Source organism: Ambystoma mexicanum, chromosome 1q (genome assembly GCF_040938575.1).
Source record: "Ambystoma mexicanum isolate Mex_15411 chromosome 1q, UKY_AmexF1_1, whole genome shotgun sequence".
In the NCBI taxonomy this organism is placed as follows: domain Eukaryota; kingdom Metazoa; phylum Chordata; class Amphibia; order Caudata; family Ambystomatidae; genus Ambystoma; species Ambystoma mexicanum.
Window position 1 is genome coordinate 592,004,280 of NC_090922.1, and position 18,115 is coordinate 592,022,394.

The window sequence follows — 18,115 nt, forward strand, 5'->3', positions numbered from 1 at the left end:
CTGGCAGCCCAGGAGGCCCAGCACCCGTGCAAGACAGGGTGAGGGCGGAAAATGACCCCTGTGTCCTGAGAAAGGAGAGAGCGGGCTGCTTCTTCAACATCCTGGGGGAGGAGCCCCATCTCTGGGGCCCAAAAGAAAATCTCACGCCTGCCTCCCAGAAGCCCTAGACCTTATGTAAACGAGGGGAGTCCTCAGGCAAAGGCAGACTCTGCCTGCCTTTTGGCCAATGTCACATGGCCTGCGGTCTGGAGAAATTTGCATACCCACAATCCCCTGCCAGGTTTCATGACTTTGGATGGGATTGCTTGCAAATAAAGTCATTCTGCCACGGGTTCGGAGCCCGATAGCATTCTCCATTCGCTTCATCTCAAAAAGCGTCATCGTGTGCACTGCTTCACTAAGTCACCCTGAGCTAGTGAGGTGTTGCATTTTTTGCGGCCGCAGTCGGGGCCACTAGAGCGCATACTCTGGTTTCTCTTCAAACCGAATAAATCTTTCGCCTTTTACTAAAGATTTCCGTGGAGAGGAACATTAAAGAGTTTCACTCAATTTTTTGAAGCCCTGCCAAGTGCAGGGTTACCTATGCTGGTTAAAAAGAAACAGAGCAAATGAAAGCGCAAAGCCTGCTTTTCAGCTGTTGGCTTGCACCCCCCAGCTGTCAGTCAGCCTTTGCAGGGGTCCTCGCAGCACAGCCAGGCTGATGCCTTGCAGTGGTAGCCAGAGGGGGGAGCCTTTAGCTAATGCTTGCTGCTGTCGCCACCTGCTGGTGAGCCAGCAGAGGCTGGCTGCAAGCTAGCATCCAGGAGGATATGGCCCCAGTGGGCAGGGGTTTGGGCCCGGGCCCCGATCGGCTGACGAACGCCTGACAAACGCCGTTCTTTGCCCGCTGGCAGCCCAGGAGGCCCAGCACCCGTGCAAGACAGGGTGAGGGCGGAAAATGACCCCTGTGTCCTGAGAAAGGAGAGAGCGGGCTGCTTCTTCAACATCCTGGGGGAGGAGCCCCATCTCTGGGGCCCAAAAGAAAATCTCACGCCTGCCTCCCAGAAGCCCTAGACCTTATGTAAACGAGGGGAGTCCTCAGGCAAAGGCAGACTCTGCCTGCCTTTTGGCCAATGTCACATGGCCTGCGGTCTGGAGAAATTTGCATACCCACAATCCCCTGCCAGGTTTCATGACTTTGGATGGGATTGCTTGCAAATAAAGTCATTCTGCCACGGGTTCGGAGCCCGATAGCATTCTCCATTCGCTTCATCTCAAAAAGCGTCATCGTGTGCACTGCTTCACTAAGTCACCCTGAGCTAGTGAGGTGTTGCATTTTTTGCGGCCGCAGTCGGGGCCACCAGAGCGCATACTCTGGTTTCTCTTCAAACCGAATAAATCTTTCGCCTTTTACTAAAGATTTCCGTGGAGAGGAACATTAAAGAGTTTCACTCAATTTTTTGAAGCCCTGCCAAGTGCAGGGTTACCTATGCTGGTTAAAAAAAAAAAGAAACAGAGCAAATGAAAGCGCAAAGCCTGCTTTTCAGCTGTTGGCTTGCACCCCCCAGCTGTCAGTCAGCCTTTGCAGGGGTCCTCGCAGCACAGCCAGGCTGATGCCTTGCAGTGGTAGCCAGAGGGGGGAGCCTTTAGCTAATGCTTGCTGCTGTCGCCACCTGCTGGTGAGCCAGCAGAGGCTGGCTCCAAGCTAGCATCCAGGAGGATATGGCCCCAGTGGGCAGGGGTTTGGGCCCGGGCCCCGATCGGCTGACGAACGCCTGACAAACGCCGTTCTTTGCCCGCTGGCAGCCCAGGAGGCCCAGCACCCGTGCAAGACAGGGTGAGGGCGGAAAATGACCCCTGTGTCCTGAGAAAGGAGAGAGCGGGCTGCTTCTTCAACATCCTGGGGGAGGAGCCCCATCTCTGGGGCCCAAAAGAAAATCTCACGCCTGCCTCCCAGAAGCCCTAGACCTTATGTAAACGAGGGGAGTCCTCAGGCAAAGGCAGACTCTGCCTGCCTTTTGGCCAATGTCACATGGCCTGCGGTCTGGAGAAATTTGCATACCCACAATCCCCTGCCAGGTTTCATGACTTTGGATGGGATTGCTTGCAAATAAAGTCATTCTGCCACGGGTTCGGAGCCCGATAGCATTCTCCATTCGCTTCATCTCAAAAAGCGTCATCGTGTGCACTGCTTCACTAAGTCACCCTGAGCTAGTGAGGTGTTGCATTTTTTGCGGCCGCAGTCGGGGCCACTAGAGTGCATACTCTGGTTTCTCTTCAAACCGAATAAATCTTTCGCCTTTTACTAAAGATTTCCGTGGAGAGGAACATTAAAGAGTTTCACTCAATTTTTTGAAGCCCTGCCAAGTGCAGGGTTACCTATGCTGGTTAAAAAAAAAAAGAAACAGAGCAAATGAAAGCGCAAAGCCTGCTTTTCAGCTGTTGGCTTGCACCCCCCAGCTGTCAGTCAGCCTTTGCAGGGGTCCTCGCAGCACAGCCAGGCTGATGCCTTGCAGTGGTAGCCAGAGGGGGGAGCCTTTAGCTAATGCTTGCTGCTGTCGCCACCTGCTGGTGAGCCAGCAGAGGCTGGCTCCAAGCTAGCATCCAGGAGGATATGGCCCCAGTGGGCAGGGGTTTGGGCCCGGGCCCCGATCGGCTGACGAACGCCTGACAAACGCCGTTCTTTGCCCGCTGGCAGCCCAGGAGGCCCAGCACCCGTGCAAGACAGGGTGAGGGCGGAAAATGATCCCTGTGTCCTGAGAAAGGAGAGAGCGGGCTGCTTCTTCAACATCCTGGGGGAGGAGCCCCATCTCTGGGGCCCAAAAGAAAATCTCACGCCTGCCTCCCAGAAGCCCTAGACCTTATGTAAACGAGGGGAGTCCTCAGGCAAAGGCAGACTCTGCCTACCTTTTGGCCAATGTCACATGGCCTGCGGTCTGGAGAAATTTGCATACCCACAATCCCCTGCCAGGTTTCATGACTTTGGATGGGATTGCTTGCAAATAAAGTCATTCTGCCACGGGTTCGGAGCCCGATAGCATTCTCCATTCGCTTCATCTCAAAAAGCGTCATCGTGTGCACTGCTTCACTAAGTCACCCTGAGCTAGTGAGGTGTTGCATTTTTTGCGGCCGCAGTCGGGGCCACTAGAGCGCATACTCTGGTTTCTCTTCAAACCGAATAAATCTTTCGCCTTTTACTAAAGATTTCCGTGGAGAGGAACATTAAAGAGTTTCACTCAATTTTTTGAAGCCCTGCCAAGTGCAGGGTTACCTATGCTGGTTAAAAAAAAAAAGAAACAGAGCAAATGAAAGCGCAAAGCCTGCTTTTCAGCTGTTGGCTTGCACCCCCCAGCTGTCAGTCAGCCTTTGCAGGGGTCCTCGCAGCACAGCCAGGCTGATGCCTTGCAGTGGTAGCCAGAGGGGGGAGCCTTTAGCTAATGCTTGCTGCTGTCGCCACCTGCTGGTGAGCCAGCAGAGGCTGGCTGCAAGCTAGCATCCAGGAGGATATGGCCCCAGTGGGCAGGGGTTTGGGCCCGGGCCCCGATCGGTTGACGAACGCCTGACAAACGCCGTCCTTTGCCCGGCGGGCAAAAGAACCTGGCAGCCCAGGAGGCCCAGCACCCGTGCAAGACAGGGTGAGGGCGGAAAATGACCCCTGTGTCCTGAGAAAGGAGAGAGCGGGCTGCTTTTTCAACATCCTGGGGGAGGAGCCCCATCTCTGGGGCCCAAAAGAAAATCTCACGCCTGCCTCCCAGAAGCCCTAGACCTTATGTAAACGAGGGGAGTCCTCAGGCAAAGGCAGACTCTGCCTGCCTTTTGGCCAATGTCACATGGCCTGCGGTCTGGAGAAATTTGCATACCCACAATCCCCTGCCAGGTTTCATGACTTTGGATGGGATTGCTTGCAAATAAAGTCATTCTGCCACGGGTTCGGAGCCCGATAGCATTCTCCATTCGCTTCATCTCAAAAAGCGTCATCGTGTGCACTGCTTCACTAAGTCACCCTGAGCTAGTGAGGTGTTGCATTTTTTGCGGCCGCAGTCGGGGCCACTAGAGCGCATACTCTGGTTTCTCTTCAAACCGAATAAATCTTTCGCCTTTTACTAAAGATTTCCGTGGAGAGGAACATTAAAGAGTTTCACTCAATTTTTTGAAGCCCTGCCAAGTGCAGGGTTACCTATGCTGGTTAAAAAGAAACAGAGCAAATGAAAGCGCAAAGCCTGCTTTTCAGCTGTTGGCTTGCACCCCCCAGCTGTCAGTCAGCCTTTGCAGGGGTCCTCGCAGCACAGCCAGGCTGATGCCTTGCAGTGGTAGCCAGAGGGGGGAGCCTTTAGCTAATGCTTGCCGCTGTCGCCACCTGCTGGTGAGCCAGCAGAGGCTGGCTCCAAGCTAGCATCCAGGAGGATATGGCCCCAGTGGGCAGGGGTTTGGGCCCGGGCCCCGATCGGCTGACGAACGCCTGACAAACGCCGTCCTTTGCCCGCTGGCAGCCCAGGAGGCCCAGCACCCGTGCAAGACAGGGTGAGGGCGGAAAATGACCCCTGTGTCCTGAGAAAGGAGAGAGCGGGCTGCTTCTTCAACATCCTGGGGGAGGAGCCCCATCTCTGGGGCCCAAAAGAAAATCTCACGCCTGCCTCCCAGAAGCCCTAGACCTTATGTAAACGAGGGGAGTCCTCAGGCAAAGGCAGACTCTGCCTGCCTTTTGGCCAATGTCACATGGCCTGCGGTCTGGAGAAATTTGCATACCCACAATCCCCTGCCAGGTTTCATGACTTTGGATGGGATTGCTTGCAAATAAAGTCATTCTGCCACGGGTTCGGAGCCCGATAGCATTCTCCATTCGCTTCATCTCAAAAAGCGTCATCGTGTGCACTGCTTCACTAAGTCACCCTGAGCTAGTGAGGTGTTGCATTTTTTGCGGCCGCAGTCGGGGCCACTAGAGCGCATACTCTGGTTTCTCTTCAAACCGAATAAATCTTTCGCCTTTTACTAAAGATTTCCGTGGAGAGGAACATTAAAGAGTTTCACTCAATTTTTTGAAGCCCTGCCAAGTGCAGGGTTACCTATGCTGGTTAAAAAGAAACAGAGCAAATGAAAGCGCAAAGCCTGCTTTTCAGCTGTTGGCTTGCACCCCCCAGCTGTCAGTCAGCCTTTGCAGGGGTCCTCGCAGCACAGCCAGGCTGATGCCTTGCAGTGGTAGCCAGAGGGGGGAGCCTTTAGCTAATGCTTGCTGCTGTCGCCACCTGCTGGTGAGCCAGCAGAGGCTGGCTGCAAGCTAGCATCCAGGAGGATATGGCCCCAGTGGGCAGGGGTTTGGGCCCGGGCCCCGATCGGCTGACGAACGCCTGACAAACGCCGTTCTTTGCCCGCTGGCAGCCCAGGAGGCCCAGCACCCGTGCAAGACAGGGTGAGGGCGGAAAATGACCCCTGTGTCCTGAGAAAGGAGAGAGCGGGCTGCTTCTTCAACATCCTGGGGGAGGAGCCCCATCTCTGGGGCCCAAAAGAAAATCTCACGCCTGCCTCCCAGAAGCCCTAGACCTTATGTAAACGAGGGGAGTCCTCAGGCAAAGGCAGACTCTGCCTGCCTTTTGGCCAATGTCACATGGCCTGCGGTCTGGAGAAATTTGCATACCCACAATCCCCTGCCAGGTTTCATGACTTTGGATGGGATTGCTTGCAAATAAAGTCATTCTGCCACGGGTTCGGAGCCCGATAGCATTCTCCATTCGCTTCATCTCAAAAAGCGTCATCGTGTGCACTGCTTCACTAAGTCACCCTGAGCTAGTGAGGTGTTGCATTTTTTGCGGCCGCAGTCGGGGCCACCAGAGCGCATACTCTGGTTTCTCTTCAAACCGAATAAATCTTTCGCCTTTTACTAAAGATTTCCGTGGAGAGGAACATTAAAGAGTTTCACTCAATTTTTTGAAGCCCTGCCAAGTGCAGGGTTACCTATGCTGGTTAAAAAAAAAAAGAAACAGAGCAAATGAAAGCGCAAAGCCTGCTTTTCAGCTGTTGGCTTGCACCCCCCAGCTGTCAGTCAGCCTTTGCAGGGGTCCTCGCAGCACAGCCAGGCTGATGCCTTGCAGTGGTAGCCAGAGGGGGGAGCCTTTAGCTAATGCTTGCTGCTGTCGCCACCTGCTGGTGAGCCAGCAGAGGCTGGCTCCAAGCTAGCATCCAGGAGGATATGGCCCCAGTGGGCAGGGGTTTGGGCCCGGGCCCCGATCGGCTGACGAACGCCTGACAAACGCCGTTCTTTGCCCGCTGGCAGCCCAGGAGGCCCAGCACCCGTGCAAGACAGGGTGAGGGCGGAAAATGACCCCTGTGTCCTGAGAAAGGAGAGAGCGGGCTGCTTTTTCAACATCCTGGGGGAGGAGCCCCATCTCTGGGGCCCAAAAGAAAATCTCACGCCTGCCTCCCAGAAGCCCTAGACCTTATGTAAACGAGGGGAGTCCTCAGGCAAAGGCAGACTCTGCCTGCCTTTTGGCCAATGTCACATGGCCTGCGGTCTGGAGAAATTTGCATACCCACAATCCCCTGCCAGGTTTCATGACTTTGGATGGGATTGCTTGCAAATAAAGTCATTCTGCCACGGGTTCGGAGCCCGATAGCATTCTCCATTCGCTTCATCTCAAAAAGCGTCATCGTGTGCACTGCTTCACTAAGTCACCCTGAGCTAGTGAGGTGTTGCATTTTTTGCGGCCGCAGTCGGGGCCACTAGAGCGCATACTCTGGTTTCTCTTCAAACCGAATAAATCTTTCGCCTTTTACTAAAGATTTCCGTGGAGAGGAACATTAAAGAGTTTCACTCAATTTTTTGAAGCCCTGCCAAGTGCAGGGTTACCTATGCTGGTTAAAAAAAAAAAGAAACAGAGCAAATGAAAGCGCAAAGCCTGCTTTTCAGCTGTTGGCTTGCACCCCCCAGCTGTCAGTCAGCCTTTGCAGGGGTCCTCGCAGCACAGCCAGGCTGATGCCTTGCAGTGGTAGCCAGAGGGGGGAGCCTTTAGCTAATGCTTGCTGCTGTCGCCACCTGCTGGTGAGCCAGCAGAGGCTGGCTGCAAGCTAGCATCCAGGAGGATATGGCCCCAGTGGGCAGGGGTTTGGGCCCGGGCCCCGATCGGCTGACGAACGCCTGACAAACGCCGTTCTTTGCCCGCTGGCAGCCCAGGAGGCCCAGCACCCGTGCAAGACAGGGTGAGGGCTGAAAATGACCCCTGTGTCCTGAGAAAGGAGAGAGCGGGCTGCTTCTTCAACATCCTGGGGGAGGAGCCCCATCTCTGGGGCCCAAAAGAAAATCTCACGCCTGCCTCCCAGAAGCCCTAGACCTTATGTAAACGAGGGGAGTCCTCAGGCAAAGGCAGACTCTGCCTGCCTTTTGGCCAATGTCACATGGCCTGCGGTCTGGAGAAATTTGCATACCCACAATCCCCTGCCAGGTTTCATGACTTTGGATGGGATTGCTTGCAAATAAAGTCATTCTGCCACGGGTTCGGAGCCCGATAGCATTCTCCATTCGCTTCATCTCAAAAAGCGTCATCGTGTGCACTGCTTCACTAAGTCACCCTGAGCTAGTGAGGTGTTGCATTTTTTGCGGCCGCAGTCGGGGCCACCAGAGCGCATACTCTGGTTTCTCTTCAAACCGAATAAATCTTTCGCCTTTTACTAAAGATTTCCGTGGAGAGGAACATTAAAGAGTTTCACTCAATTTTTTGAAGCCCTGCCAAGTGCAGGGTTACCTATGCTGGTTAAAAAAAAAAAGAAACAGAGCAAATGAAAGCGCAAAGCCTGCTTTTCAGCTGTTGGCTTGCACCCCCCAGCTGTCAGTCAGCCTTTGCAGGGGTCCTCGCAGCACAGCCAGGCTGATGCCTTGCAGTGGTAGCCAGAGGGGGGAGCCTTTAGCTAATGCTTGCTGCTGTCGCCACCTGCTGGTGAGCCAGCAGAGGCTGGCTGCAAGCTAGCATCCAGGAGGATATGGCCCCAGTGGGCAGGGGTTTGGGCCCGGGCCCCGATCGGCTGACGAACGCCTGACAAACGCCGTTCTTTGCCCGCTGGCAGCCCAGGAGGCCCAGCACCCGTGCAAGACAGGGTGAGGGCGGAAAATGACCCCTGTGTCCTGAGAAAGGAGAGAGCGGGCTGCTTCTTCAACATCCTGGGGGAGGAGCCCCATCTCTGGGGCCCAAAAGAAAATCTCACGCCTGCCTCCCAGAAGCCCTAGACCTTATGTAAACGAGGGGAGTCCTCAGGCAAAGGCAGACTCTGCCTGCCTTTTGGCCAATGTCACATGGCCTGCGGTCTGGAGAAATTTGCATACCCACAATCCCCTGCCAGGTTTCATGACTTTGGATGGGATTGCTTGCAAATAAAGTCATTCTGCCACGGGTTCGGAGCCCGATAGCATTCTCCATTCGCTTCATCTCAAAAAGCGTCATCGTGTGCACTGCTTCACTAAGTCACCCTGAGCTAGTGAGGTGTTGCATTTTTTGCGGCCGCAGTCGGGGCCACTAGAGCGCATACTCTGGTTTCTCTTCAAACCGAATAAATCTTTCGCCTTTTACTAAAGATTTCCGTGGAGAGGAACATTAAAGAGTTTCACTCAATTTTTTGAAGCCCTGCCAAGTGCAGGGTTACCTATGCTGGTTAAAAAAAAAAAGAAACAGAGCAAATGAAAGCGCAAAGCCTGCTTTTCAGCTGTTGGCTTGCACCCCCCAGCTGTCAGTCAGCCTTTGCAGGGGTCCTCGCAGCACAGCCAGGCTGATGCTTTGCAGTGGTAGCCAGAGGGGGGAGCCTTTAGCTAATGCTTGCTGCTGTCGCCACCTGCTGGTGAGCCAGCAGAGGCTGGCTCCAAGCTAGCATCCAGGAGGATATGGCCCCAGTGGGCAGGGGTTTGGGCCCGGGCCCCGATCGGCTGACGAACGCCTGACAAACGCCGTTCTTTGCCCGCTGGCAGCCCAGGAGGCCCAGCACCCGTGCAAGACAGGGTGAGGGCGGAAAATGATCCCTGTGTCCTGAGAAAGGAGAGAGCGGGCTGCTTCTTCAACATCCTGGGGGAGGAGCCCCATCTCTGGGGCCCAAAAGAAAATCTCACGCCTGCCTCCCAGAAGCCCTAGACCTTATGTAAACGAGGGGAGTCCTCAGGCAAAGGCAGACTCTGCCTGCCTTTTGGCCAATGTCACATGGCCTGCGGTCTGGAGAAATTTGCATACCCACAATCCCCTGCCAGGTTTCATGACTTTGGATGGGATTGCTTGCAAATAAAGTCATTCTGCCACGGGTTCGGAGCCCGATAGCATTCTCCATTCGCTTCATCTCAAAAAGCGTCATCGTGTGCACCTCTTCACTAAGTCACCCTGAGCTAGTGAGGTGTTGCATTTTTTGCGGCCGCAGTCGGGGCCACTAGAGCGCATACTCTGGTTTCTCTTCAAACCGAATAAATCTTTCGCCTTTTACTAAAGATTTCCGTGGAGAGGAACATTAAAGAGTTTCACTCAATTTTTTGAAGCCCTGCCAAGTGCAGGGTTACCTATGCTGGTTAAAAAGAAACAGAGCAAATGAAAGCGCAAAGCCTGCTTTTCAGCTGTTGGCTTGCACCCCCCAGCTGTCAGTCAGCCTTTGCAGGGGTCCTCGCAGCACAGCCAGGCTGATGCCTTGCAGTGGTAGCCAGAGGGGGGAGCCTTTAGCTAATGCTTGCTGCTGTCGCCACCTGCTGGTGAGCCAGCAGAGGCTGGCTGCAAGCTAGCATCCAGGAGGATATGGCCCCAGTGGGCAGGGGTTTGGGCCCGGGCCCCGATCGGCTGACGAACGCCTGACAAACGCCGTTCTTTGCCCGCTGGCAGCCCAGGAGGCCCAGCACCCGTGCAAGACAGGGTGAGGGCGGAAAATGACCCCTGTGTCCTGAGAAAGGAGAGAGCGGGCTGCTTCTTCAACATCCTGGGGGAGGAGCCCCATCTCTGGGGCCCAAAAGAAAATCTCACGCCTGCCTCCCAGAAGCCCTAGACCTTATGTAAACGAGGGGAGTCCTCAGGCAAAGGCAGACTCTGCCTGCCTTTTGGCCAATGTCACATGGCCTGCGGTCTGGAGAAATTTGCATACCCACAATCCCCTGCCAGGTTTCATGACTTTGGATGGGATTGCTTGCAAATAAAGTCATTCTGCCACGGGTTCGGAGCCCGATAGCATTCTCCATTCGCTTCATCTCAAAAAGCGTCATCGTGTGCACTGCTTCACTAAGTCACCCTGAGCTAGTGAGGTGTTGCATTTTTTGCGGCCGCAGTCGGGGCCACCAGAGCGCATACTCTGGTTTCTCTTCAAACCGAATAAATCTTTCGCCTTTTACTAAAGATTTCCGTGGAGAGGAACATTAAAGAGTTTCACTCAATTTTTTGAAGCCCTGCCAAGTGCAGGGTTACCTATGCTGGTTAAAAAAAAAAAGAAACAGAGCAAATGAAAGCGCAAAGCCTGCTTTTCAGCTGTTGGCTTGCACCCCCCAGCTGTCAGTCAGCCTTTGCAGGGGTCCTCGCAGCACAGCCAGGCTGATGCCTTGCAGTGGTAGCCAGAGGGGGGAGCCTTTAGCTAATGCTTGCTGCTGTCGCCACCTGCTGGTGAGCCAGCAGAGGCTGGCTCCAAGCTAGCATCCAGGAGGATATGGCCCCAGTGGGCAGGGGTTTGGGCCCGGGCCCCGATCGGCTGACGAACGCCTGACAAACGCCGTTCTTTGCCCGCTGGCAGCCCAGGAGGCCCAGCACCCGTGCAAGACAGGGTGAGGGCGGAAAATGACCCCTGTGTCCTGAGAAAGGAGAGAGCGGGCTGCTTTTTCAACATCCTGGGGGAGGAGCCCCATCTCTGGGGCCCAAAAGAAAATCTCACGCCTGCCTCCCAGAAGCCCTAGACCTTATGTAAACGAGGGGAGTCCTCAGGCAAAGGCAGACTCTGCCTGCCTTTTGGCCAATGTCACATGGCCTGCGGTCTGGAGAAATTTGCATACCCACAATCCCCTGCCAGGTTTCATGACTTTGGATGGGATTGCTTGCAAATAAAGTCATTCTGCCACGGGTTCGGAGCCCGATAGCATTCTCCATTCGCTTCATCTCAAAAAGCGTCATCGTGTGCACTGCTTCACTAAGTCACCCTGAGCTAGTGAGGTGTTGCATTTTTTGCGGCCGCAGTCGGGGCCACTAGAGCGCATACTCTGGTTTCTCTTCAAACCGAATAAATCTTTCGCCTTTTACTAAAGATTTCCGTGGAGAGGAACATTAAAGAGTTTCACTCAATTTTTTGAAGCCCTGCCAAGTGCAGGGTTACCTATGCTGGTTAAAAAAAAAAAGAAACAGAGCAAATGAAAGCGCAAAGCCTGCTTTTCAGCTGTTGGCTTGCACCCCCCAGCTGTCAGTCAGCCTTTGCAGGGGTCCTCGCAGCACAGCCAGGCTGATGCTTTGCAGTGGTAGCCAGAGGGGGGAGCCTTTAGCTAATGCTTGCTGCTGTCGCCACCTGCTGGTGAGCCAGCAGAGGCTGGCTCCAAGCTAGCATCCAGGAGGATATGGCCCCAGTGGGCAGGGGTTTGGGCCCGGGCCCCGATCGGCTGACGAACGCCTGACAAACGCCGTTCTTTGCCCGCTGGCAGCCCAGGAGGCCCAGCACCCGTGCAAGACAGGGTGAGGGCGGAAAATGATCCCTGTGTCCTGAGAAAGGAGAGAGCGGGCTGCTTCTTCAACATCCTAGGGGAGGAGCCCCATCTCTGGGGCCCAAAAGAAAATCTCACGCCTGCCTCCCAGAAGCCCTAGACCTTATGTAAACGAGGGGAGTCCTCAGGCAAAGGCAGACTCTGCCTGCCTTTTGGCCAATGTCACATGGCCTGCGGTCTGGAGAAATTTGCATACCCACAATCCCCTGCCAGGTTTCATGACTTTGGATGGGATTGCTTGCAAATAAAGTCATTCTGCCACGGGTTCGGAGCCCGATAGCATTCTCCATTCGCTTCATCTCAAAAAGCGTCATCGTGTGCACTGCTTCACTAAGTCACCCTGAGCTAGTGAGGTGTTGCATTTTTTGCGGCCGCAGTCGGGGCCACTAGAGCGCATACTCTGGTTTCTCTTCAAACCGAATAAATCTTTCGCCTTTTACTAAAGATTTCCGTGGAGAGGAACATTAAAGAGTTTCACTCAATTTTTTGAAGCCCTGCCAAGTGCAGGGTTACCTATGCTGGTTAAAAAAAAAAAGAAACAGAGCAAATGAAAGCGCAAAGCCTGCTTTTCAGCTGTTGGCTTGCACCCCCCAGCTGTCAGTCAGCCTTTGCAGGGGTCCTCGCAGCACAGCCAGGCTGATGCCTTGCAGTGGTAGCCAGAGGGGGGAGCCTTTAGCTAATGCTTGCCGCTGTCGCCACCTGCTGGTGAGCCAGCAGAGGCTGGCTCCAAGCTAGCATCCAGGAGGATATGGCCCCAGTGGGCAGGGGTTTGGGCCCGGGCCCCGATCGGCTGACGAACGCCTGACAAACGCCGTCCTTTGCCCGCTGGCAGCCCAGGAGGCCCAGCACCCGTGCAAGACAGGGTGAGGGCGGAAAATGACCCCTGTGTCCTGAGAAAGGAGAGAGCGGGCTGCTTTTTCAACATCCTGGGGGAGGAGCCCCATCTCTGGGGCCCAAAAGAAAATCTCACGCCTGCCTCCCAGAAGCCCTAGACCTTATGTAAACGAGGGGAGTCCTCAGGCAAAGGCAGACTCTGCCTGCCTTTTGGCCAATGTCACATGGCCTGCGGTCTGGAGAAATTTGCATACCCACAATCCCCTGCCAGGTTTCATGACTTTGGATGGGATTGCTTGCAAATAAAGTCATTCTGCCACGGGTTCGGAGCCCGATAGCATTCTCCATTCGCTTCATCTCAAAAAGCGTCATCGTGTGCACTGCTTCACTAAGTCACCCTGAGCTAGTGAGGTGTTGCATTTTTTGCGGCCGCAGTCGGGGCCACTAGAGCGCATACTCTGGTTTCTCTTCAAACCGAATAAATCTTTCGCCTTTTACTAAAGATTTCCGTGGAGAGGAACATTAAAGAGTTTCACTCAATTTTTTGAAGCCCTGCCAAGTGCAGGGTTACCTATGCTGGTTAAAAAAAAAAAGAAACAGAGCAAATGAAAGCGCAAAGCCTGCTTTTCAGCTGTTGGCTTGCACCCCCCAGCTGTCAGTCAGCCTTTGCAGGGGTCCTCGCAGCACAGCCAGGCTGATGCTTTGCAGTGGTAGCCAGAGGGGGGAGCCTTTAGCTAATGCTTGCTGCTGTCGCCACCTGCTGGTGAGCCAGCAGAGGCTGGCTCCAAGCTAGCATCCAGGAGGATATGGCCCCAGTGGGCAGGGGTTTGGGCCCGGGCCCCGATCGGCTGACGAACGCCTGACAAACGCCGTTCTTTGCCCGCTGGCAGCCCAGGAGGCCCAGCACCCGTGCAAGACAGGGTGAGGGCGGAAAATGATCCCTGTGTCCTGAGAAAGGAGAGAGCGGGCTGCTTCTTCAACATCCTGGGGGAGGAGCCCCATCTCTGGGGCCCAAAAGAAAATCTCACGCCTGCCTCCCAGAAGCCCTAGACCTTATGTAAACGAGGGGAGTCCTCAGGCAAAGGCAGACTCTGCCTGCCTTTTGGCCAATGTCACATGGCCTGCGGTCTGGAGAAATTTGCATACCCACAATCCCCTGCCAGGTTTCATGACTTTGGATGGGATTGCTTGCAAATAAAGTCATTCTGCCACGGGTTCGGAGCCCGATAGCATTCTCCATTCGCTTCATCTCAAAAAGCGTCATCGTGTGCACCTCTTCACTAAGTCACCCTGAGCTAGTGAGGTGTTGCATTTTTTGCGGCCGCAGTCGGGGCCACTAGAGCGCATACTCTGGTTTCTCTTCAAACCGAATAAATCTTTCGCCTTTTACTAAAGATTTCCGTGGAGAGGAACATTAAAGAGTTTCACTCAATTTTTTGAAGCCCTGCCAAGTGCAGGGTTACCTATGCTGGTTAAAAAAAAAAAGAAACAGAGCAAATGAAAGCGCAAAGCCTGCTTTTCAGCTGTTGGCTTGCACCCCCCAGCTGTCAGTCAGCCTTTGCAGGGGTCCTCGCAGCACAGCCAGGCTGATGCCTTGCAGTGGTAGCCAGAGGGGGGAGCCTTTAGCTAATGCTTGCCGCTGTCGCCACCTGCTGGTGAGCCAGCAGAGGCTGGCTCCAAGCTAGCATCCAGGAGGATATGGCCCCAGTGGGCAGGGGTTTGGGCCCGGGCCCCGATCGGCTGACGAACGCCTGACAAACGCCGTCCTTTGCCCGCTGGCAGCCCAGGAGGCCCAGCACCCGTGCAAGACAGGGTGAGGGCGGAAAATGACCCCTGTGTCCTGAGAAAGGAGAGAGCGGGCTGCTTCTTCAACATCCTGGGGGAGGAGCCCCATCTCTGGGGCCCAAAAGAAAATCTCACGCCTGCCTCCCAGAAGCCCTAGACCTTATGTAAACGAGGGGAGTCCTCAGGCAAAGGCAGACTCTGCCTGCCTTTTGGCCAATGTCACATGGCCTGCGGTCTGGAGAAATTTGCATACCCACAATCCCCTGCCAGGTTTCATGACTTTGGATGGGATTGCTTGCAAATAAAGTCATTCTGCCACGGGTTCGGAGCCCGATAGCATTCTCCATTCGCTTCATCTCAAAAAGCGTCATCGTGTGCACTGCTTCACTAAGTCACCCTGAGCTAGTGAGGTGTTGCATTTTTTGCGGCCGCAGTCGGGGCCACTAGAGCGCATACTCTGGTTTCTCTTCAAACCGAATAAATCTTTCGCCTTTTACTAAAGATTTCCGTGGAGAGGAACATTAAAGAGTTTCACTCAATTTTTTGAAGCCCTGCCAAGTGCAGGGTTACCTATGCTGGTTAAAAAGAAACAGAGCAAATGAAAGCGCAAAGCCTGCTTTTCAGCTGTTGGCTTGCACCCCCCAGCTGTCAGTCAGCCTTTGCAGGGGTCCTCGCAGCACAGCCAGGCTGATGCCTTGCAGTGGTAGCCAGAGGGGGGAGCCTTTAGCTAATGCTTGCTGCTGTCGCCACCTGCTGGTGAGCCAGCAGAGGCTGGCTGCAAGCTAGCATCCAGGAGGATATGGCCCCAGTGGGCAGGGGTTTGGGCCCGGGCCCCGATCGGCTGACGAACGCCTGACAAACGCCGTTCTTTGCCCGCTGGCAGCCCAGGAGGCCCAGCACCCGTGCAAGACAGGGTGAGGGCGGAAAATGACCCCTGTGTCCTGAGAAAGGAGAGAGCGGGCTGCTTCTTCAACATCCTGGGGGAGGAGCCCCATCTCTGGGGCCCAAAAGAAAATCTCACGCCTGCCTCCCAGAAGCCCTAGACCTTATGTAAACGAGGGGAGTCCTCAGGCAAAGGCAGACTCTGCCTGCCTTTTGGCCAATGTCACATGGCCTGCGGTCTGGAGAAATTTGCATACCCACAATCCCCTGCCAGGTTTCATGACTTTGGATGGGATTGCTTGCAAATAAAGTCATTCTGCCACGGGTTCGGAGCCCGATAGCATTCTCCATTCGCTTCATCTCAAAAAGCGTCATCGTGTGCACTGCTTCACTAAGTCACCCTGAGCTAGTGAGGTGTTGCATTTTTTGCGGCCGCAGTCGGGGCCACCAGAGCGCATACTCTGGTTTCTCTTCAAACCGAATAAATCTTTCGCCTTTTACTAAAGATTTCCGTGGAGAGGAACATTAAAGAGTTTCACTCAATTTTTTGAAGCCCTGCCAAGTGCAGGGTTACCTATGCTGGTTAAAAAAAAAAAGAAACAGAGCAAATGAAAGCGCAAAGCCTGCTTTTCAGCTGTTGGCTTGCACCCCCCAGCTGTCAGTCAGCCTTTGCAGGGGTCCTCGCAGCACAGCCAGGCTGATGCCTTGCAGTGGTAGCCAGAGGGGGGAGCCTTTAGCTAATGCTTGCTGCTGTCGCCACCTGCTGGTGAGCCAGCAGAGGCTGGCTCCAAGCTAGCATCCAGGAGGATATGGCCCCAGTGGGCAGGGGTTTGGGCCCGGGCCCCGATCGGCTGACGAACGCCTGACAAACGCCGTTCTTTGCCCGCTGGCAGCCCAGGAGGCCCAGCACCCGTGCAAGACAGGGTGAGGGCGGAAAATGACCCCTGTGTCCTGAGAAAGGAGAGAGCGGGCTGCTTTTTCAACATCCTGGGGGAGGAGCCCCATCTCTGGGGCCCAAAAGAAAATCTCACGCCTGCCTCCCAGAAGCCCTAGACCTTATGTAAACGAGGGGAGTCCTCAGGCAAAGGCAGACTCTGCCTGCCTTTTGGCCAATGTCACATGGCCTGCGGTCTGGAGAAATTTGCATACCCACAATCCCCTGCCAGGTTTCATGACTTTGGATGGGATTGCTTGCAAATAAAGTCATTCTGCCACGGGTTCGGAGCCCGATAGCATTCTCCATTCGCTTCATCTCAAAAAGCGTCATCGTGTGCACTGCTTCACTAAGTCACCCTGAGCTAGTGAGGTGTTGCATTTTTTGCGGCCGCAGTCGGGGCCACTAGAGCGCATACTCTGGTTTCTCTTCAAACCGAATAAATCTTTCGCCTTTTACTAAAGATTTCCGTGGAGAGGAACATTAAAGAGTTTCACTCAATTTTTTGAAGCCCTGCCAAGTGCAGGGTTACCTATGCTGGTTAAAAAAAAAAAGAAACAGAGCAAATGAAAGCGCAAAGCCTGCTTTTCAGCTGTTGGCTTGCACCCCCCAGCTGTCAGTCAGCCTTTGCAGGGGTCCTCGCAGCACAGCCAGGCTGATGCTTTGCAGTGGTAGCCAGAGGGGGGAGCCTTTAGCTAATGCTTGCTGCTGTCGCCACCTGCTGGTGAGCCAGCAGAGGCTGGCTCCAAGCTAGCATCCAGGAGGATATGGCCCCAGTGGGCAGGGGTTTGGGCCCGGGCCCCGATCGGCTGACGAACGCCTGACAAACGCCGTTCTTTGCCCGCTGGCAGCCCAGGAGGCCCAGCACCCGTGCAAGACAGGGTGAGGGCGGAAAATGATCCCTGTGTCCTGAGAAAGGAGAGAGCGGGCTGCTTCTTCAACATCCTGGGGGAGGAGCCCCATCTCTGGGGCCCAAAAGAAAATCTCACGCCTGCCTCCCAGAAGCCCTAGACCTTATGTAAACGAGGGGAGTCCTCAGGCAAAGGCAGACTCTGCCTGCCTTTTGGCCAATGTCACATGGCCTGCGGTCTGGAGAAATTTGCATACCCACAATCCCCTGCCAGGTTTCATGACTTTGGATGGGATTGCTTGCAAATAAAGTCATTCTGCCACGGGTTCGGAGCCCGATAGCATTCTCCATTCGCTTCATCTCAAAAAGCGTCATCGTGTGCACTGCTTCACTAAGTCACCCTGAGCTAGTGAGGTGTTGCATTTTTTGCGGCCGCAGTCGGGGCCACTAGAGCGCATACTCTGGTTTCTCTTCAAACCGAATAAATCTTTCGCCTTTTACTAAAGATTTCCGTGGAGAGGAACATTAAAGAGTTTCACTCAATTTTTTGAAGCCCTGCCAAGTGCAGGGTTACCTATGCTGGTTAAAAAAAAAAAGAAACAGAGCAAATAAAAGCGCAAAGCCTGCTTTTCAGCTGTTGGCTTGCACCCCCCAGCTGTCAGTCAGCCTTTGCAGGGGTCCTCGCAGCACAGCCAGGCTGATGCCTTGCAGTGGTAGCCAGAGGGGGGAGCCTTTAGCTAATGCTTGCTGCTGTTGCCACCTGCTGGTGAGCCAGCAGAGGCTGGCTCCAAGCTAGCATCCAGGAGGATATGGCCCCAGTGGGCAGGGGTTTGGGCCCGGGCCCCGATCGGCTGACGAACGCCTGACAAACGCCGTCCTTTGCCCGCTGGCAGCCCAGGAGGCCCAGCACCCGTGCAAGACAGGGTGAGGGCGGAAAATGACCCCTGTGTCCTGAGAAAGGAGAGAGCGGGCTGCTTCTTCAACATCCTGGGGGAGGAGCCCCATCTCTGGGGCCCAAAAGAAAATCTCACGCCTGCCTCCCAGAAGCCCTAGACCTTATGTAAACGAGGGGAGTCCTCAGGCAAAGGCAGACTCTGCCTGCCTTTTGGCCAATGTCACATGGCCTGCGGTCTGGAGAAATTTGCATACCCACAATCCCCTGCCAGGTTTCATGACT

General features: G+C 54.6%; 20 non-coding genes across 20 annotated transcripts; all 20 read left to right on the forward strand.

Moving 5' to 3' along the window:
* The first annotated feature begins 462 nt into the window (after positions 1-462).
* On the forward strand, positions 463-578 carry LOC138565781 (U5 spliceosomal RNA). The gene has a single exon (XR_011301607.1). It is a non-coding gene; the product is annotated as a U5 spliceosomal RNA (small nuclear RNA).
* A 770-nt stretch (positions 579-1,348) lies between these two features.
* On the forward strand, positions 1,349-1,464 carry LOC138565782 (U5 spliceosomal RNA). Its single transcript, XR_011301608.1, has one exon. It is a non-coding gene; the product is annotated as a U5 spliceosomal RNA (small nuclear RNA).
* A 776-nt stretch (positions 1,465-2,240) lies between these two features.
* LOC138565783 (U5 spliceosomal RNA) lies at positions 2,241-2,356 on the forward strand. Its single transcript, XR_011301609.1, has one exon. It is a non-coding gene; the product is annotated as a U5 spliceosomal RNA (small nuclear RNA).
* A 776-nt stretch (positions 2,357-3,132) lies between these two features.
* On the forward strand, positions 3,133-3,248 carry LOC138565784 (U5 spliceosomal RNA). The gene has a single exon (XR_011301610.1). It is a non-coding gene; the product is annotated as a U5 spliceosomal RNA (small nuclear RNA).
* A 790-nt stretch (positions 3,249-4,038) lies between these two features.
* LOC138565785 (U5 spliceosomal RNA) lies at positions 4,039-4,154 on the forward strand. Its single transcript, XR_011301611.1, has one exon. It is a non-coding gene; the product is annotated as a U5 spliceosomal RNA (small nuclear RNA).
* Positions 4,155-4,924: 770 nt separating this feature from the next.
* On the forward strand, positions 4,925-5,040 carry LOC138565787 (U5 spliceosomal RNA). The gene has a single exon (XR_011301612.1). It is a non-coding gene; the product is annotated as a U5 spliceosomal RNA (small nuclear RNA).
* A 770-nt stretch (positions 5,041-5,810) lies between these two features.
* LOC138565788 (U5 spliceosomal RNA) lies at positions 5,811-5,926 on the forward strand. Its single transcript, XR_011301613.1, has one exon. It is a non-coding gene; the product is annotated as a U5 spliceosomal RNA (small nuclear RNA).
* Positions 5,927-6,702: 776 nt separating this feature from the next.
* Positions 6,703-6,818, forward strand: LOC138565789 (U5 spliceosomal RNA). The gene has a single exon (XR_011301614.1). It is a non-coding gene; the product is annotated as a U5 spliceosomal RNA (small nuclear RNA).
* A 776-nt stretch (positions 6,819-7,594) lies between these two features.
* On the forward strand, positions 7,595-7,710 carry LOC138565791 (U5 spliceosomal RNA). The gene has a single exon (XR_011301616.1). It is a non-coding gene; the product is annotated as a U5 spliceosomal RNA (small nuclear RNA).
* A 776-nt stretch (positions 7,711-8,486) lies between these two features.
* On the forward strand, positions 8,487-8,602 carry LOC138565792 (U5 spliceosomal RNA). Its single transcript, XR_011301617.1, has one exon. It is a non-coding gene; the product is annotated as a U5 spliceosomal RNA (small nuclear RNA).
* Positions 8,603-9,378: 776 nt separating this feature from the next.
* LOC138565793 (U5 spliceosomal RNA) lies at positions 9,379-9,494 on the forward strand. The gene has a single exon (XR_011301618.1). It is a non-coding gene; the product is annotated as a U5 spliceosomal RNA (small nuclear RNA).
* A 770-nt stretch (positions 9,495-10,264) lies between these two features.
* On the forward strand, positions 10,265-10,380 carry LOC138565794 (U5 spliceosomal RNA). The gene has a single exon (XR_011301619.1). It is a non-coding gene; the product is annotated as a U5 spliceosomal RNA (small nuclear RNA).
* A 776-nt stretch (positions 10,381-11,156) lies between these two features.
* Positions 11,157-11,272, forward strand: LOC138565795 (U5 spliceosomal RNA). The gene has a single exon (XR_011301620.1). It is a non-coding gene; the product is annotated as a U5 spliceosomal RNA (small nuclear RNA).
* A 776-nt stretch (positions 11,273-12,048) lies between these two features.
* On the forward strand, positions 12,049-12,164 carry LOC138565796 (U5 spliceosomal RNA). The gene has a single exon (XR_011301621.1). It is a non-coding gene; the product is annotated as a U5 spliceosomal RNA (small nuclear RNA).
* A 776-nt stretch (positions 12,165-12,940) lies between these two features.
* Positions 12,941-13,056, forward strand: LOC138565797 (U5 spliceosomal RNA). Its single transcript, XR_011301622.1, has one exon. It is a non-coding gene; the product is annotated as a U5 spliceosomal RNA (small nuclear RNA).
* A 776-nt stretch (positions 13,057-13,832) lies between these two features.
* LOC138565798 (U5 spliceosomal RNA) lies at positions 13,833-13,948 on the forward strand. The gene has a single exon (XR_011301623.1). It is a non-coding gene; the product is annotated as a U5 spliceosomal RNA (small nuclear RNA).
* A 776-nt stretch (positions 13,949-14,724) lies between these two features.
* Positions 14,725-14,840, forward strand: LOC138565799 (U5 spliceosomal RNA). The gene has a single exon (XR_011301624.1). It is a non-coding gene; the product is annotated as a U5 spliceosomal RNA (small nuclear RNA).
* A 770-nt stretch (positions 14,841-15,610) lies between these two features.
* Positions 15,611-15,726, forward strand: LOC138565800 (U5 spliceosomal RNA). The gene has a single exon (XR_011301625.1). It is a non-coding gene; the product is annotated as a U5 spliceosomal RNA (small nuclear RNA).
* Positions 15,727-16,502: 776 nt separating this feature from the next.
* On the forward strand, positions 16,503-16,618 carry LOC138565802 (U5 spliceosomal RNA). Its single transcript, XR_011301627.1, has one exon. It is a non-coding gene; the product is annotated as a U5 spliceosomal RNA (small nuclear RNA).
* A 776-nt stretch (positions 16,619-17,394) lies between these two features.
* Positions 17,395-17,510, forward strand: LOC138565803 (U5 spliceosomal RNA). Its single transcript, XR_011301628.1, has one exon. It is a non-coding gene; the product is annotated as a U5 spliceosomal RNA (small nuclear RNA).
* Positions 17,511-18,115: the final 605 nt, after the last annotated feature.